Source organism: Euprymna scolopes, chromosome 8 (genome assembly GCF_053919585.1).
Source record: "Euprymna scolopes isolate OS-2025 chromosome 8, ASM5391958v1, whole genome shotgun sequence".
Taxonomy (NCBI): domain Eukaryota; kingdom Metazoa; phylum Mollusca; class Cephalopoda; order Sepiida; family Sepiolidae; genus Euprymna; species Euprymna scolopes.
In genome coordinates, this window is record NC_136489.1 from 132,725,240 (window position 1) to 132,739,779 (window position 14,540).

A 14,540-nucleotide genomic window follows, 5' to 3' on the forward strand; every position below is an offset into this window, starting at 1 on the left:
TAGTGGTTCCAAAAAGTGTAGATGGTTCTACACAAAAGTTTCACAACTATAAACAATCATCTGTGTGGATTTTAGATGACTTAGTTGCCTGAACCTCATATACCAAGATTTGTTAGGAGAATGAATGAATGGATGAATCTATCTATCTTTTAATCTTTGTAAAAGCACATTAATGTATGCCAAACTGTCTTGTTAAGTCAATCTATATATGACTAAAAATTTGAGGATGTTATATTGTTTGCTTGTCACTGGGCACACTTTTGATCTGTACATAAATGTTGTCGATGGTGGAAGGACAGGGTGAATAACTTCAATAAAGGGCGAATGATACGATGTAAGAGAAATGGAATGATGTAAATAATTAAAAGAAGAGGAGAGAGAAGAAAGGGAAAGAGAAAAAGAGATAGAGGCGAAAGGGAGAGAGAGATGGAAGAGTGAGAGAGGGTGAGAAGAAGAGCAAGAAAGAGGAAAGGAGAGGAGGGAGGAAACAGAGGAGATCTATTATCAAAATGTATTCATAATAAAGGACGAATGATAGTAGATGAACAAAGAGAAAATGAATTATATAAATAAAAGATGAAAGAGAAGTCCTCCCCTCTCTTTCTCTCTTTTGGAGAGAATGGGACCATCAGGTCAATTATGACATCAAAATCTTAGATATTTTTGTTAAGATCAAAGTGTGATATCTTCTGAGATTACACTCCATTCTTCCTGTCCTCAGTCAGTGGAGGAGTGATCCTTCTCGACTGAGGTAATTTAATTTTTTTCTCAATCCAAAATGCCTCTTTCGGGGGAGCTGAATTTTTCCACATTAAAAAATGATCTTGGGCCTAATTCTGCCCTCGTGGGGAGGCAAGTAAATGGGGACTTTGTAAAATTCTTTGCCTTTGTTATCCTTGTAAAACATGATTATAAAGAAATGTCAAAGTTTATAGATTATATATTCAATACTGATCGATGATGATCTAGTTAATTCATTATGAATCAGAAAATGTACAAATGAACTAGACTATATAAATTTATAGAATTTAGACTAGAATACCCGTCCTACACCCTGCATTCTGCTAACTTTGAAGTCGAAACAGATGAAATATTGCTAAAATCTAAGGGAGGTAATTCACGAGCCGGAAGTAATGCTGACATTTCTTGAGACGTTGCTTTAATCTACATCATCTGTAGCGACTTGCTTTTTGTAGACATTTGACATTTTTTATTACTTAAATATCTCCGTCCACTAATATTATAATTACTTAATATTTTTCCGACTGCAAACGACCAATAAGTATTTAAAAAGCCGATGATACAAAATACATACTTGAAGATTTGGGTCCAACGCCGATGACAAGTTGCTCCCACAATAATGTGGACCCGAATTTTAATACGTGTTTAGTAAAAATGAATTAAAAACAAAAAACAAAAACCGACAAAAATTGGATTTATTTATAAGTTATATATACATATATATAAGTTATATATATATATATATATATATATTTTTTTTTTAAATAAATTATTTTGGATTTACACGATTTTCCTGTAAAGGTAAGCATCATGCTTTTCTTGTATTATAAAGCATTATCCGACGTTACCCGGGAGTTTTTTTGGTATTTTTTTACAACCTGTCCCAGCGTAGTATAAACACCTTCAACTACCCCATATTAAGAACGGCTTTTGGAATACCCCCCCTCCCAATCTCCCTATGTTAAGAACGGCTTTCGAGGTTGGGGGTGTTTATTCCGAAAGTCGTTCTTAAAATAAAAATTTACCATCTTTTTTACTTTCATTTTTATTTTGCTCCCCCCACCCTTTTATTTTGTCTTCTCAGTACGTACACAGAATACGGACCGTGCTGAAATAACAGTTCGTATTCTGCAGGAGTCCCGTGTTTTCTCTTAATGATCCTTTACTTTATTTATTTATTTAGTTTTTTTTTACATTTTAAAGTATAATTCTATGAAGGGATCATAATTATGTGACAGAATTTTTTTTTTTGTTTAGTCAAATACTTTCGAATTTTTTTTGTTTTTTTTTTTAATTGATTTTGAAACTTAAATTTATTCAGCATATTTTTCTTTTGAATGAACTATTTTCGGTGCTACTGCACTTATTGATCTGTGTTATTTTTTTAAATAGTGCTTTTACACTATTGGGACGAAATTTCGGAAATCGTAATACCGAATTTCACAAAAATTAGGAAAATCTAAAAGATAGAAAATTATTTATTAAAGAAAATAAAAAATAGAATTTGATGAAAACAACGTAAGACACATAGTTCGAAAGGGAGGTAATTTTCCGTGTTAATTTAAACAAGGTGGCGGCAAATCTTCACCTAACACAATTAAAAATTTGTTTAATAATTCAGTAATATTCAGGTAATTTCGACTGCATAATTTGGAAGCTACCATTGTAATTTATTAGAATCGAAAAAAAAAAAAATCAGTTGAAACCAATGTTTTTTTTTTTTTTTTTTTTTTTTTTTTTATCTGAAAACTCCATTTATCGACTACAAAATCGGTGCTAGTGCACTTACGGTACTGGTCGCGGTAAGAGTTCCCTGCCGAACACCCTCAAAAAACAATGACTTCTCCCCATGTATGCGCAAAAAGGACATGTTTTAGTTGCCATAGTAACAAAACGATCCAGAATTTTTATCGACATTGTTTTACTGTTTGTGAATATTGAAATAAAATACATTACTACACATTTATTAATACTATCTCACTTTTAATCACTTTTCTCGACTTTTTTTTAACTTTTTATTTTACTTTTTAATAGCAGTTTCTTTTTAAATGACAACGTTAATGTTTATGAATATTGAAATAAAAGACATTACTACACATTTATTAATATCTTTTTTTTTTACTGTTTGTGTCACTTTTATCGACTTTTTCTTTTCAATATTCAATATAAGAATAATTTCAATATTTCATATATATAATATTTCAATATAAGAAAAGAAAAAGTCGATAAAAGTGACACATAAACAGTAAAAAAAAAAAGATATTAATAAATGTGTAGTAAACATTAACGTTGTCATTTAAAAAGAAAATGCTATTAAAAGTTAAAAAGTTTAAAAAAGTCGATAAACTAAAACATGTCCTTTGCGCATGCGTGGGGAGAAGTCATTGTTTTTTTAGGGTGTTCGGCAGGGAACTCTTACCGCGACCAGTACCCCTCCCCATGTTAAGAATGGCTTTTTAAATAATAACGTTATTATTTCAGCATGGATCAATAAGTGCACTTGCACTAGTACCACAAAATCTCGTCCCAATTCTGTAGAAGCGCTAATTAAAGTTGTATGATATTAAATTGTAAGGTTAAAAACACCTTCCCCTCCCATATTAAGAATGGCTTTCTAAATATTTCAGCACAGATCAAGAAGTGCACTAGTAACCTATTTTCAATAATTTATTTATTTTTAATCGATATTTATTTTATTTTTACAAATGATTCATAGCTATACAACACACCTCTCGGTAGCCTCGATAAGACACAGTTGTTACTGCCTTAAGTTAGTAAACTTTTAAAGAAAGTCATTTCAAACGATGATGGAATGAATTGCTTTCGTTTTATTGTCATTTTTATTGCGTGTGTTTGGTTTCAACCTTGAGTAACAAACAACGGTGAGAGACAGGTGACAGATTGGATCTTTAAAAATGTCATTTTAAGCAAAAACAATATTTATTAATTGTCATGTTGGAAATGATATCCTCATTTCTGTATTAATCAAATTAGAAGAAAAAAAAACGTAGAATGGAATTTGTTCTCTTTTTAAATATTTAGTATTGAATAATTATGATTATTAAAATGAACAAATGCAGTAAAATAAAACGAAATTTACAAAAATCTATTTAAAAAAAATAATGTAATTAGGAAATTAAATCCAGCAGAATGCGTTTCCTCGTAAACAAGTCAGCCATTTTTATGTAAATAATTTTTGGTTCTCCTGGACCTGTTGTCTCCCAAATTTTCGTCTGCAAAATTTTAATCATGTGATTACGGTGTAGCGAGAATAAAATAAACCATTTACCCCGCTTGTTATGGATTTAGCTGAAAAATAAACCAGTTATTTTTGGATGAGGATATTTACAATATTAAAAATCATTTTATTGATACTTTATGCACTTATGGTACCGGGCTGGGGGTGTTTTCTAACTATTCTGTACTTTCACCTAACAATTTAATAAACAAAAAAGCGCGGACCTGCTGAAAATTAATTCCTTTTCACGTTTTCTTATTTTTTCTGCGGATTATCGTTGAATAACAGACTTAACATCTTTTATTTCAATATATAGATGTCGCGTGGCGAAATTAAAAAAAAACAAAACTACATTAGCTTTTACAAGATAAAATATATTCATTTAGTCCTAACGTTTGTGTTGTCGATTAAGTGAACAATAAGGGTTTAATTTTTTACATAAAAGATATATATATATATATATATATATATATATATATATATATATATATATATATATATCTCATTTGTTGCCTACATAACCCCCGAAGTTAAGCACCATGAGGTTGACAGTACCAGATAGGTGACCATTTTGGGAATGCTAGGCGCCGTATGTGTTTGAGACAACACCTGCATCTGGTATAAGGCTTGGTCGTCTTGATCCTGTCTTGCCATCCGGACCAAGTGTTTCTGGACGATAGTGTGGTAGATGCAACTCCCCAAACTTTTAACAAAATCAAACGCAAGTCACATCATCATCAGATAGTTGACAAACTAGTGATGTTCCTATTTCCTTGTCCCCCCCCCCCACAAAATCGGTTTTTAATGTGGGGAAAATCAAGCTCCCCAAAACGGGTCCCTCTAGATAAGAAAAAGCATAAAAATTGCCCCAGTCTAGAAAGATTTCTCCTTCATTGAACGAGGAAAGGATAGGTTAAGTGTAGCATCAGAACAGATAGTACACTCTGATCTTAACCTTAAAACCTGATGTTTGTGGTCTTCATCGACAATGATGGAAGACATAACCCCCCTCCTTCCTTGTGGGGAAAATAGGAATGGCCTACCTTTTAAACGCCCTCATATCTATCTTTCCTGTGGGTTGGGACGAAAAGAGATCCAAAATAGTGTTCGTGATTTAAAAAAAAAAATTTTTTGGACACATACGTTGTAGCAGTGCATTGCTTTGCGCCAGACATTTTGAAACACGTTGGCATGTTGAGGCGTGTGGAAGAGAGAAAGAAACATATCACTAGGTATACACCCCTTACAACAAGCTATTTTGGCATGTCGGCAGGATTTGACCCCAAATTAATTCCCCTGTTCGATGGCAGCAGCGCTGAGCAGTCAGTGCAGAAATGAGTGTAAAAGGCAGAATTGATATGCCAGCTCAGCGGTGTGAAGCATCTGGAATGTGTGGTCTCAATGCGCCTTGCTGAGGGCGCATACGCTGTATATCAGCAGCTAACTGACGAAAAGAAGGCGGACTTTGCATGCATCAAAAATGCCCTCTACACAGCGTTTGCACTAGATCCGGTTGCCGCATGGAAGGAGTTCATGGCATTCAAGTTAAATCCCGGGGAGACAGTTGATGTTTATCTGGCAGAACTGAAGCTTCCGGTCCTGTTTGGAGGAATGTCGAACAAAGGCCTGGTGTGCTCGTTTGTTGCAGGATTGCCTGATAACGTGGAAGATCTGCTTCAAGCTTCATCCTCGGTAGATGAGATGGATATCTCAGAGGTGTTGGCGTGAGTGCGAATGATACTAAAAAGATTCCAGGCATTGTAGACCAAGCGGCAGCCATGCAATCATCACAGGGTGGATTGCAGGACTTAGGTACAGTTACAACCTGCCACAAGTGTGGAGGGCCAAACCATTTGGCCCGTGATTGACTCTTGTCGCTTTTACTGACTCTGAGGCTTAATGGGCCTCGATGCTACAAGTGTAAAAACTGGGGACATCTGGACCGTATCTGTCCTCGAAATGGGCAAGGGGAGGAAACTACAGTGCCAGTCTTCTCCTCAGATTGTCATCAAACAAGGTGCTGCCTGCAGTGAGTGTGTGCATTAACGCCTCACGCTTGTAGACACTGGGTGCACACAGACCCTTGTGCGCAAGGCATGTTGCGACACTTGGTACAAGGAGACAATTCTGTAGGTAACCATAGGTGGAGGCTCGCTGGCCTCTCACGGGGTGAGTGTCATCTGCGCAAGCATCTGCAATGGGCCTGCAGTAGCCGTGCGAGCCCTGGTTGTGGACTGGGACTGCTCGGGTATGACCTACTTCTGGGAATGGACTTAATTACATAGCTGGGTGGAATCACTGTGGACAGCACTGGCAAGATACAGTTCTCCCGATATGAGAAACGCGTTTGCACTGTGATTACCCTCAACAAGCCTGACTTTCATGTTAACTATGACAGGGCGATCGATGCGTGGACGGTGTCTTGGAAGTGGTCGGGCGATCAGCCACTGATATCCTTGTGGAACCAACTGTCAGAGTACCCCCTCCAGCGTGGCTCAAGAGGCAGTATGAAGAAGAACTGCAGATGTGGATCAACAACAGCTGGCTGCTTCCATACCCGGAGGATGAGCTCAAGCCCCCACGAGGGCTGATTCTCCTGATGGCCGTCTTACAAGAGAGCAAACAGAAGGTCCAAGCTGTCTTGGACTATCACAAGCTTAATGAACACATCGACCCATACACAAGAGGGGCTGATGTTTGTGCACTCAAATTGAGGGAGTGGTGGCAGCAGGGGTTGGACATGCCACTTTTGGATCAGTGCAAGGCCTACCTGCAGATACATGTTGAAAAAGCACTGTGGCACTTTCAGACTGTGGAAATTAAGAGAACTTGCTATTGTCAAACCAGGTTGGGGTTCAGTCTCAACCTGGCACCAGGCGTTATGACAGCGATTATGCATGCGATCCAGTGACAGGATGAGGCTGTGCGACAGGCAACATTGTCATACACCTATGATATCTTTGTAAATGAGAGCCTCATGTTTGGCCAGTCGGTCAAAGAGCACTTTGAGAACTTCAGACTGACATGCAAGAAACCGGAGCGCCTGTGAGACAGGGCAAAAGTGCTTGGACTGTGTTTGGGCGGTAGCGAGGAGGGACTCTGCTGGAGGAAAGTGGTGATGTTCCGGAGGTCCCGTCCAACATCACTCATCGGAGTGTTTTTTTCTGTTGGTGGAAAACTGGTGGGCCACTTCTGTGTGTGGTTGGCTCAGGGTGGCAGTGGTGGCCATAAAACGACATGCAACATCTGTATTGTCGGGATGGGACGATGAAGTTCATGATGCCACCCTACGGAGCATGCTGACGGAAACTGTGGCCAGGGTGATTTATGATGACCCTGTGCAAGGGAAATGGTGATCAACGGGAACGAGTTTGGTGGATGCTTGTTCACTAGCCCTTGCAGTTGATGATTTCATTATTGAAGACACCTGCTGGCTTTGGCCAGAGAATGATTCTAGGCACATAAACCTGGCCGAACTTGATACAAGTTGAAGAGAGTTAATCTGGCGCTTCAGTGGCAAGTCAGGGTACAACATATAACGGATTCTGCATGCATTCAATGTTGGATAACGAATGCATTGTCTGGAAGAGCATGGCTGACCGCATGAGCAGCGAATGAGATGTTAATATGAAGGCAGCTTGCCACCGTGGTCAAGACCATCAAAGAGTACAACTTAACCGTAGACATAGCATTGATCAGGCCTGTGATCAACAGAGCAGATGCACTGACGCGAATACCTCAACGGTGGCTGCTGCTGGCTGATACCCGGAGTTGTTCTGAGACTCTGTAGCAACCAAATGCAGCTGTCGCATGTAATGTAGATGCAGATCATATTATGGAAAGTCATCGTCAGTGCGAGCACCCTGGGATCAAGCAGACCTTATATTTTTCCCAAGATGATTGACCCAGGAGTAGGAAAGACAGATGTTAGGAGGGCAGTGAAAAGTTGCAAGGCATGCCAATCAATCGACCCAGCTCTGATTCTGTGAAAGAGGGGGCAGTTTGGAGTAAGCGGCATTTGGCAGAGGGTGGGCATGGATATCACACATTATTGTAGCAATCACTTTTTCACCCTCATCAATTGTGGACCTACGTGTTAGGAAACCATTCGGATGCCAGGACTCCTTCTACATTATTCACCAGCTGTCATCTGTGTTCATGCCCAAAGAGGTGCTGACGGACAATGACCCAGCCTTCTGCAGCTGTCAGGTCAGGCAATTCCTTGAGGAGTGGCGAGTGCAGCTGCAATTTAAATGTGCTTATGTGCCTTCTGGCGACAGTATCGCTGAGAGAAGCCATTGTGGCATCAAAAGAATTGCAGCCAGGAAGCAGTGCACCATCTTGGAAGCCGTGTCCTGGTCATGCCGAAGGATGGCATCTTTTCCGGAACAGCACCTGCAAATGTGATCTACCAATATTGGGTCTGGGAAAAGGGAATCTACCCCGACAGAGCAGTCACCAAGAAGAGCAGGGGTCATACGCCAAAGGAAATCCTGTCTGGGTGAAGCTGTTGAGAAACCGGTACACCAACAGGTATAAGCGGGGCTGAGTGACCAACATGGTGTCAGCAGTCATGTTAGAGACCTGTGGCCAGAGACACAGTTGCAACCGCCACTGGATGATGGGAGCAACTCTCGGTTTGTGTCCAGTAGAACAACACTCTGGTTCATACCAGCCCCATCAAGCCGTGACTCAGATGTCAGTAACCTTCCAGGAGATGCAGTGTTCCTCGACCATCAGACTACAGATGAGAGCGCACACGAAGACAAGGCCTGCACCCGTCCCTCTTTAGAGAAGCAGCCGGTGGAGGCAATCGCCACCTCCCTGCCATCTCTGTAATCATGAAATCCGGGAGGGAGTGTGCAGAAAATAGGAACGGCCTACCTTTCAAATGCTCTTGTTTCTGTCTTTCCTGCGCGTTAGAACGAAAAGAGATCCAAGATGGCGTCAGTGAGGTTTTAACACATACGGTCTCGGACGATCTCGCAAAGTTGAGCTAGATGTATGCAAATGAGGTGTGCTGGGCTCCATAAAGCAAGTCGCTTGGAGGAGTTGGGGAGGATTTTTTTTTTTTTTTTTTTTTTTGGACACATTGCTTTGCATTGTAGCAGTGCATTGCTTTGCAGCAGACATTTTGAAACACGTTGGCACCGCTGAAGCGTGCGGAAGAGAGAGAGAAAGAAATGTATCACTTGGGATACACTCCTTACAACACCCTTTCTTCATTTGTGGTCACTTCTACTCGTAAAATATTTTTTTTCATGTAACCAAACAGGCAGATATCCTTTTTTTTTTAATAATTGAATTAAATTATAATTCCAAACGCCATTTGTGGTGAAATACCTTCAATATTATGTTATTTTTGTTTTATATTTTTTCCTTCACACTAATTTCTATCAAGCCATAAATATTTCCTAGTAAAAACCTGTAAATAAAAATAAATTTAAACTGCTTTTTTTCTGATATATTTATTTTACATTAACCATTAATTCTTTTATTTAAAAAAATTGAATGTATTTTTAATTTCATGATTACAATCATTTTCCCATTTGTAACCTGTGAACCATATACTTGTCCCATAAACCATATAAAATTTGTTTTTCCATAAACCATATAAAATTGGTTTTTCCCCCAATTTTTTATCGCATAATTTGTGAAAAAGACTTTCATTAAAATTTGTTGGCCCTTAAAATTGTGGCATCACATATCGGCAGACTTGGATATAATTTTGGAAAAGGGGGAGGTAACAACTGTTTGTAAATACACAACTGTTTTTAGGCCATATGGTCTTCCGTAGATGAAGTAATATCAAGTAACAACAAATTGCCGAAAGAAATTATTGTATTTTTAGCAAAATGCGTAGTTATTTATCGATTTTTTTTTTTTTTTTTTTTTTTTTAGGTATCGATTCTTCAAAGTTATATAATAGTATATTAGCAATATTGGGTTCACTAAAAGAAAATTAATTTATTTTTCAAAAATTTAAAAGTAGAGTTTTTCATAAAAATAATGAAATTTTTTTTTTTTTTTTTTGCTAATCTGAAAGATAATAATAATTATTAACATATTCAACAAATTTCACACTTCAAAACACAAAAGATGAAAAATTAAACATATTCAAAATTCAGATTTTCAACCTTAAAATCTGATACGTTCATTTATTAATTTTTGGTTGTTTGTTTATTTTATCTACAATCTTCACCCTCCCCACAATACAATATATTTTGTTCAATTTCAGCTGATTAGTTTAAGCATATTTATATCCACAAATAAACAAGGAGGTTTATAGGAAAAATATATATATATATATATATATATATATATATATATATATATATATATAAATATCGATTATGAAAAATAAAAGTACAACATTATAAAGTTCATTCTTCACTTAATAATCAATGAAAATTTCGTGTTGATTGAATAATTACTTCATTTTTGGTAGATTTTTTTTAAGAGATACTTACCCCCTTCTTCTGTTTTGGCAGTGCTTACCATAACCTATTTCCGGTTATATTAAATAATATGCCAGGTTTGTAAATGTATCTTTGGTAGATTTTCATTTTTACTTAGACAGAAAATACAACTTTTATATAATAGACTAGCAGGGCTACTTGATAATGCCGGGGAATATGAATAACAAAGTAGAACATTTTAAATAATATTAGACGTATGTTGTTTAAAACTTCCCCCTCTTTGCTTTTTAAACACGTATATCTCTCCCACCCCTTCACTTTCAAATCCATGCCCAAACTCTTTCGACTGCCTAAATATAAGAGAAAGAAAAAGTAATCAATACTTGTTTGATGTAGTTTCAGCATTTTTTTTTAAACATTTATCAGTAAGATTGAAGAAAGTAAGTACCCCCTCCCCTCCAGGACTAAATTGATCCATAGTGACCCCAAGGATGAGTTTTTTTTTTTTTTTTTTTTTGCCAAAAACAGTTCAAGAATTGAATAAGGAACTTTGTTCTCCTATCTCCAGTTTATAATACTGTTACAGTGAGCTGGATTATTTCAGATGTTGATCGACCATACAACTAAGAAAGTAGACACAAGCAAAATACGAAAAATGGCAAAGAAGAGAGGACAAATGTAGATTAACAGTTATAAAAGAAACAGAAATACACAAGGTAAAATGTAAGATGGGAGTTTCTCTCTTCTGACATACCGACAAAATAGCAATTTCGAATTGAAAACCCATATAACCATTCAATTGGCAATGAGAATAATTCATAAAATTGTCATCTTTAATTTGAAAGTATTATGCGTTTAAGATTTTTAAAATTGATTAAAAGTTTAATTTTCTCATCCATTTGGACAGATTTATTGAAATGTTGATAAAATAAAATATTGAAATCTAAAAATTATAGTCCTCTCCTTTGTACTCTATTATAATCATAATAATCTCTAATAGAAAGTTCATTTGACTCCATAGATGAATTAATAAACAGACGATATTGAAGAAAAAACTTTTTTATTTTGGGCTGTGCTGAAAAGGAATTAAAAACAGCTAAGAGTCATCCTTTACAAAGGATGCTAAACACCTTGATAGATTTATCATATTGGCGAGTTGAAAATGCCAACAAAAATGTCTTGGTGTCTTAGCTCCAAATTGTTAGGCAGGCAACAGATTCTTATAGTGGGCCAATATTTTAGCGATATTTACAGCAATGGAAAATTGTACAAAAAAATTTGTGCTCTCTGTCTCGCTAAAATAATGAATATTGTTCTTGTTTCTTTTTTTTTTCGCCATTAACAATACTTTCCAACTTCAAAGCAATTAAAATATATTAAAGTATAAAATAAATTAAAGTATATATTTTTTTCTTTGATTAATAAATTTGTTGTATCTTTTAACTTATTCTTCATTGTATTATTAATGCATGAGCTGTACGTGCAGGAGTCAGTGATGTTATGGCCAACTATTTGAATGATTTCAAAGACTCGAGTATAAGTCCTAGTACTGAAAAATATTATGAGAAAGGCAAATAGTTTGAATATGATTGGATGTCCCCCCCCCGCCTTCTTGCTGTACAATAAAATTGGATGTTGAATGACATCTGATTTTTGTGTGCTGATCATGTCACTTTTCCTATCGCAGATAATGCTTGTTCACGTGACTGACCCACTGCACCCATAAAATGCAGTTTATGTTGTGAAAGATAATGCACAGGATGATGTCAATTACTCTGATGTATTATGACTTCCTGTCGACTTTTGCAGACACGTATACGAATGACTTTCAGGCTGTTATTTTTCTACCGAGTCATTCGCAATAAACGGTTTTTTTTTTTATTTTCTTTCCTCCTTTATTTAATTTTTTTATTCAAGTAAAAATCGCATTACTAAAACCAACTAACTTGAAAGACATTTTTCAGATCATAGAATTAAAAAAAAAGAAAAGAATAAAACCCATTCAAAATATACACGATATGTTTAGAAAATCCCAAGACCTTTTTATGAAATTATTTATCAATCTAATCTCCTTTTTAAATAGTTTCTTTATTTCTAATGCCATTTTGCAAATTTCTTATTTGAATCAGCATTTCGTTAGGTAGATTCCAAACATTTCTTGTCATTTTTGTGAGGAACAAAGTGTGGTATCTGTTCTGATACTACACTTTATCCTTTTCTGTCCTTTGTCAGTAAAGGACAACTTAAATTTTTTATCCCAATCCAGAGTGTTCCATTTAGGGAGCTGGATTTCCCCAACATAAACACTGACCTTGTGTCTAACTCTGCCCTTATGTGGAGGCAAGTAAATACAGACTCCAAAAATTAATTCAGGTTATTTTTACAATGTTACTAGTCTTATTTTTGCACTCGATCATCAAGAAACCATTGTAATAGTGTAATAGCCACAGTAGATATGTAAAAGTAGATATGCTTAGATGACCAGAAAATACATGGAGTCGCAGCAATTAGAAACCAATTTTGGAAAATTTATAACAGTGTAATGTTAATGGGCAGTCAACAATTTCTCCACTAACCAACAACTAAAAGGTCGCATGCATGGCAACTGAGAAGGCAGAATTGCTTGCTTGGCAATTCGCCTCCAACTTCATTTTAGAGCTAACAAACAACTCCCTCCCAAATTTCCCTATGCAAACTGAAGCCACATTAGATGATGTGAAAATGACCCCTTCTCATGTCTACAATATCATAAAAAACTTGGACACCTCCAAGGTGTGTGAGCCTGATCTCATCCCTGCTATACTAATTAAGAAATGCTCAGCTGAGTTAACCCCATACTTTCCAAATTCTACAACAAATGCCTTGCTGAGTCTTGCTTCCCTAATAGCTGGAAGATGGCCTCTGTTGTACCAATGTACAAGAATTCTGGTGAAAGGACTGACTTTCTCAATTATCGCATCAGTCTCCTCCCCGTCTTTGCTAAAATCTTTGAGACCTCAATTAATCAAGTGCGAGTTTACTAGCTAATCTCTCTAACAAACAGTATGGATTTAAACAATGTCATTCTACTGCAGATATTTTAACAGGCATCTCTGAACGTATACCATGCACTGGATAAGGCGGGCAAAGCCAGGGCTGTAGTCCTTGGTATATCCAAGGCTTTTGGCAAAGTCTGGTATGAAGGGCTGCTAATGAAAATTAAATTACACAGTATAACTGGACGTATATTAAATATAATTAGATCCTTTTTAGACAATAGAACCATCCAGGTTGTCATTCATGTAAGTACATCCAAATAGCATAACATAAATGTGAGAATACCTCAGGGGTCGATCATATTATTCCTGATATTCATTAATGACCTCCCTGGTAATATTGTGTCCAAGATGGGTATAGTTGCTGATGATACAATACTCTATAACCTGCACAAGAGAAGAACAGATGTATGCAAATCTAGGACAATGGCAGAATCGTTAGAAAGTGACCTTCAGACAGTAGTGGAATGGTGCCGTAAATAGATGTAACATTTAATGCTAAGCTGCTTTTCTTTAACAATTACAAGATGCCTCTCCAACCACTGATATCCCATGACAAATAACACCCTACCTGAGAATTCTTTCTTCAAACTCCTCGGCTTAACATTCATAGGCAATATGAACTGGAACAAATACATTAAGGACATTGCAAAGGCTGCTGCAAAGAAGATTGGTTCCCTCTATTGAGCTAGAAAACTACTCACATTTGAGAGTATCCTATACCTCTACAAGACCACCATTCGCCCATGCATGGAGTATTGTTGCCACATCTAGGCTGGTGCAACTACCACTAACCCCTCCCTCTTGGATAAGGTACAAAAAAGAGTCTTCAATCTAATAGGTTCCACTTTGTTAACTAAGCGCCTGTACTATCGCTGCAATGTTACATCTCTGTGCCTGTTTTACAAGTATTTTAATGGAATCTGCTCTGATGAACTCTTTGCACTTGTGCCCTCTCAGCATACATATCTCCAACAAACCCACTTAGCAACAAAATCATACCTCTTCACTGATGAGGTCCCTAAATGCCGGAAAGCTGTCTACTCTAATAGTTTCTTTCCTCGAATAGCTAAACTTTGGAATTCCCTTCCTGCTACCAGCTTCCCT

At 36.8% G+C, this 14,540-nt stretch overlaps 1 protein-coding gene across 2 annotated transcripts in view; it reads left to right on the forward strand.

Moving 5' to 3' along the window:
• Window positions 1-1,123: 1,123 nt before the first annotated feature.
• The window catches only part of LOC145283778 (beta-1,4-galactosyltransferase 7-like), a 171,251-nt gene continuing 157,834 nt past the window's right edge, over window positions 1,124-14,540 (forward strand). Inside the window, exon 1 of one of the 2 annotated variants that reach the window (XM_080132836.1) lies at window positions 1,124-1,542. The gene's annotated coding sequence lies outside the window, so the exon portion shown is untranslated. The remainder of the gene's footprint in view (window positions 1,543-14,540) is intronic. The other variant, XM_080132834.1, reaches the window with a different exon arrangement.